We start from the raw sequence: 5634 nt of genomic DNA on the forward strand, positions 1-5634 counted from the left end.
GGTGTGATCATGGAGCAGCTGCCAGTACTCCTGTCGCTCACACACTAGGACTTCCGCGGCCTTTCAAAATAAAAGCCCAAAACTCTTTCAAAATAAAAGCACCGAAAAATACCCTTAAAACTGGCAAAAACGGACGAATTGTCCACACTTCGACACGCGCGCCGTCCCCGACGTGCACGGGGGGGCGAGGGCCCGTCCAACGCTGCTTGCAGCTTTAATTATTATTATTATTATCTCGTGTCATTAGGCCTTAATTTGACCCCCTAAACATGCTCCAAACCTCACCAAATTCGGCACGCAGGCCAGGTCTGGCGAAAAATTTGATTAAATGGACAAACGGACCCCCAGAGTGCAAAAATGGGCTCGGTAGCGCCACCTAGGCACACAAAGGCAGCCCCTGCGGCCCACAGGAATGTGATAGAAACACCAAACCAACGCCGAAATGTAGGTCTCATCAAGCCCTACAAATCACGCGCTGACACCCCCCACCTAAAATCAACAGGAAGTCCGCAATTTGCGTTGGAATGTTCACGTTCACGCACAAAATTCCGCTTTGAACAAAATCTATCTCCTCCCAGGGCGTAAATGTCAGCGGCTTGAAAATTTAACAGATGACAGAGAACACAGTGCTGAACAAAAGTTGCTAAAAACTTGTTATTAATTCAAATCGTTTGGATTTTATAAGCCCTCCAAGTCGGAGTGGCCAGAGCCAAAACCTCATTTTTTCCCATGGAGTTTGGTGTGAAAAGGCTGACACTTGGCACTAATTAAGCCCCTGGAGTCTAAAGTAAAAGTCTGACAGCTTTGAAAACTATGCAGATGGAAAGAGGACAAAAATTCCTACTAAAATATGTAGTTTTGATGTGGATTGGACCAAGTTTGTGGGAGCTGTGAAGAGTTTTTAAACATTTTTGACTCTGGTGTGCTCTGCTCTGCACTCTGCCTGGACATGTGACTCACTCTAGCTGCCTCAGGAATGCGCAATACACACCCATTGTAAGAGCTCAGAGGGAGCAGAAAACACTTTCAAACTAAAACTGCCATAATTCAAAAACGGTAAAAGATAGCAAAATCATGTAAATGGGAGATTTATAGATCCAAGTCTTGTGACTCGTTTAAACTTTGAATCAAGTATGTCACTTAAACGGTGACCGAGCTGTGACACCTCAAACAGGGGTGGGTTTTATGGATTTCTCCATTGGATTGAATGAGGATGTCTCTCTGCCTGCATTTTGGTCAGACTCAGCTGCCAGTACTCATGTCACACACACGCACACGCACGTACGCACGCACGCGCGCACACATGCACGCGCGCGATTCGCGCGCACACACACGGGCACGCACGCAGAAACGCGCACACACGCACACGCACGTTTTTTTTCCACAGCGTTTAAAAGCCCCCTGCGTCTGTGTCCGCCCCACCCACTTCTTCTCACAGACCTCCGAGGTAAGACCTGTTTTCATCTTTGTTAGCTTAACGTTAGCCTATTGTGTTTACTCTGTGGTAATATGAGGATATGATTGATGATAACGCAGGTAAAACACGACATTAAAATGTTATATTTCAGAGAGTGATTATGTGCTTTGCATTGTGCTGTTTGCTTGTGCTTTTGGTGAGTTTTGATGGAGGGGCAGCCTAGCTTCACATGCAAAGCTAACCTGTGTTTGATAACCCCAACTCTTAAGATACAAGTGGTTGACTTGTAAGATTTATTACCGTCGGCGTGAGATGAATTTTAAAGTTTATTTATGGCATTTGGTCGATTAGATTAGCGTGCTACGTTAGCGCTAGCTAGCGCTAGCTAGCCGTTCCTCCGGTAGGCCCGAGGCCTGTTGTATCGTCTTTATGCTGTTTGCTGGTTTTGGATGGAGGGGCAGCCTAGCTTTACATGCAAAGCTAACCTGTGTTTGATAATCTCAACTCTTAAGATACAGCTGGTTGACTTGAAACGTTTATTATGAAGCATTACTGTCGGCGTGAGATGAATTTTAAAGTTTATTGATGGCATTTGGTTAATTAGATTAGCGCGCTAAGCTAGCGCTAGCTAGCCGTTCCTCCGGTAGGCCCGAGGCCTGTGTGTTTGCTGGTTTTGGATGGAGGGCAGCCTAGCTTTACATGCAAAGCTAACCTGTGTTTGATAATCTCAACTCTTAAGATACAAGTGCTTGACTTGAAACATTTATTATGAAGCATTACCGTCAACGTGAGATCAATTTTAAAGTTTATTGATGGCATTTGGTTAATTAGATTAGCGCGCTAAGCTAGTGCTAGCTAGCGGGCTAACTAGACATAGTCATAGCTTTGCTAGTGTGTGTGTGTGTGTGTGTGTGTGTGTGTGTGTGTGTGTGTGGTTCAACCAGATTTTGAGATGAAAACTTTCTCTTGCTGTGTGAAAAGGGAAATTATTGGACTTGATGATGAAAACTGGCATGTGTGTTTTTTGTAGTTTGATATCATGTTTTATTTGCATGGAACTAAGCTTATGATGTATGTCGCTGAGTGTGTGTGGCTTCTGTGTGCATTCAAAGAGCAGGTGTTGGTGTATCAGGCAAAGCTGTGCTAGTGTTTGGTTTGAGAGGAAAACTTATTCTTGGTGTGTGAAAAAGGAAAATTATTGGACTTGATGACAAGTAGTTGCAGGTATGTCTGCTTTTTTTAGTAGTTTGATATCAGGCTTTATTTGCATGAAATTGAGTTTGTGATATGTACTTGAGCTGAGTGTGTGTGGCTTTGTGACAGAGCTCTATCTGCTCTTTGCCTAGTGTGTGTGGTTCAACCAGATTTTGAAATGAAGACTTTCTCTTGCTGTGTGAAAAAGGAAAATTATTGAATTATTGATTTGATTTGATTTGAGTGTGTGTGGCTTCTGTGTGTATGTGTGCTAGTGGTTGGTTTTATATGATTGTAAGAGAAAAGATTTTCCTTGTGTGAAAAAGGGAAAATATTTGATTTAACATTGATAATTAATTGTAATAGTTGCATTTTTTCCCCCGTGCGGGCGTGTGTGTCGTTTGCTGTGTGCAGGAACCATAGTTTGTGATGTATTTAGTTGGGTGTCCCTGTGTCCACCAGTATGGCTAAGCTGTGAGATGTTGTCAGCCACTTTCTGTGTAATGAGGAAGAAAATAATGTAATAAGGATGCCAGTTTGCTGGTTAATCATGATTTTGAGAGGAAAAGGTTTTTCTTTGTTAAGATGCGTCTCTGTTTTGAGCAGCACAGCTGTGGTGTTGGCCATTTTCTTTCTATTACTTCAACAAAATAATATGGATGCTGGTTTGTGTCTGAACCATGTTGTAGAGAGAGACTTGATTTAAAATTAAAGCCTAAAAATGAGCTATAGTTAAATGTATTCAGAATGTTTTGAGTAAGGTTCTGTTCACTTAAACATGTTTTTTTTCTATTAGACAATGTTTTTAAATCAAGCAATATGTATCATTTAATTTACAGATTCATATCTGTTGGCTGTGAGATCTGGTGTTCTCCTGCTTTGGCTTCTGTCAAGAGCGAGTGACCTGCGGTTTACCAGCGAGCTACCTGCACCTACATCTGTGATCCTCTGATCCAGACCAAATTTACACAGATACATTTATTCCACTTAAAAAACACATTAGTAATTGTTAATCCACACACATATTTTTACTCCTTGTACACACAAGCACACACAAACACACACACAAACAGAGACACACACACACACACACACTCACACACACACACAGACAATTTGTTGATTTCCCACTGCCAAGGTAAGTTGAAACATTTGTGTATTTGAAGGCTGACCTTGTCTGGTAAAGCATTGTTTGTGAGTATGATTGGGACAGATTCACTTGGATTTTTAAAGTTTCTTTGTGAACTTTGAAAAAACTTTTTTTGTTTTTCATTCTTAGATGCCCCGTGCCAAGTCCCACCGGCGTGCCCAGGCCCAGAAGCGGAGGATGGCGCAGCCGCAGCCATGGACCCCCCAGCCGCCTGTCCCCGAGTTCGTTGCTCGTAAGTATCAAACAGTTTTTTTTTTTTTTTTTTTTTTTTTTTTTTAATGTTTAACTGATGCAGTTTAAATGTAATGAAAAGATGTATGAATTTTGTGTCATCATCCTTAACTTTGTTGTCAACCACACAGGGCGCGGTACCGGTTACCGCCATCGCGTGCGGAGATGGCCGACTTCGAAGCTGACCCAGCGCAGCTTCAAGTTGGTCACTCCAGCCCAGCAGCCGGACCAGAAGGTATTAGTTTTTCTTTTTCTTTTTCAGAAAGACAGTGTTGGTTGTGGTTGGTTGGTGTCTGTGTTCTAATGCAGTGTCTCTGTCGTTGCAGATGGTGTTCGTCGTGGGAGACTCCCACCTGCGGCCCATGGTGGATGGATTCGTCGCCATGCCAGAGGTACCTCTCTCTTTTGCTTTTCTGTCTGTTCCAGGTGCACAGGCAGCAGAGCTGAGGACGGAGGTGTCCCACGCCGCTCTCCCGTGGACCCCGGACGTGGTCTGCGTGCTGGCCCCCAGCAACAACCTCACGGCGAGCAGGAACATCGGTGAGGCGGCGCAGGACTTCGGTGCTCTCCTGGCTACAGTCTCCAGCCGCTGGGCAAAGGTGTGTTTAATTTGCAGTTGCTGCTGGCAGTAATTGTTTTGTCTCGTGCTGTCACAGCTAGAGGCTATGTAAGCATGTGTTTTCTCGTGTGCTTAGTTTAGAAACATAAATGTGATTCTAAATGTTTTTTGTGTGTAGGTGTTTGTGCTGGATTTCCCTCCACGCCTGAACATCGAGCCTGGCTTGCAGGAGCTGTTTCGCCAGGAGTTCCGCCGTGTCGCAGCACGCATGGGTACGTCTTAGTTTTGGTCATCTGCACGATTGTAACAGATGTATCGTGAAATTAACCTTGTATGTTTTACATGAGTTTAATTATTACAGGAATGTATGATGTTTCTCACTTTTGTGGCAGGTCTCCCCTACGTGTCTGTGGCAGAGCACCTCCCTCTGGATCGTTTGGAGCTGTGGAGCCGTGACGGTGTAAGTACAGCATACTTTGTTGTTGTGACATCATTCATGGAGGACTTGAAGGTTGCCATTTTCGATACACACGTTGACTGCAATGTGTTCTGCGTTTGACTGTTTTCCAGGTGCACCTCAGCGACAGCGATGGAACGCCGATCCTGGTCCAGGCCTTGTGGGACGCTGCGGTCCGCCAGCTGGCTCCTCCTCCTCCTCCTCCTCCTCCTTCGGTGCCCCCCCGGACATCGCCTCGTGCCAGGGTCTCCCCCGTGCTGGTTGTGACAGGACACAGCCCCGCGCCCCGTCACCGTGACCCACTGGAGTGGACCGTCGTCGGACAGGAGGGCAAGGTAATGTGTTTGAGTCATTTTCTGGCTGTACATTTGTGCATCTTTTCTGGTTTTATGTATTAATTTTTTTTATTAAAAAAAAAAAGTGACTAATTTTTTTTTGTGTTGTTTTTTTTAAGGCTCAAGCATCTCCAGTGCAAGAGTCTGTCATCCCGTCCAACCCCGTTTGGTTCAGCGGCGACATGTTGGAGGCCATGGAGACGGTTTCTCCTTCAGACGACGACGACGACGACACTGCCATTCCACCAGCTGGCCAGGTAAACTGCCAAATTATAAAATTATATCAATGAA

At 44.7% G+C, this 5634-nt stretch overlaps 1 protein-coding gene across 2 annotated transcripts in view; it reads right to left on the reverse strand.

The window, feature by feature from the left end:
- LOC115370442 (carcinoembryonic antigen-related cell adhesion molecule 2-like) overlaps positions 1 to 5634 on the reverse strand; it is a 78383-nt gene that overhangs the window by 41465 nt on the left and 31284 nt on the right. The gene's annotated exons all lie outside the window — the stretch shown is intronic.

This window comes from Myripristis murdjan, chromosome 2 (assembly GCF_902150065.1).
Source record: "Myripristis murdjan chromosome 2, fMyrMur1.1, whole genome shotgun sequence".
Taxonomy (NCBI): Eukaryota; Metazoa; Chordata; class Actinopteri; order Holocentriformes; family Holocentridae; genus Myripristis; species Myripristis murdjan.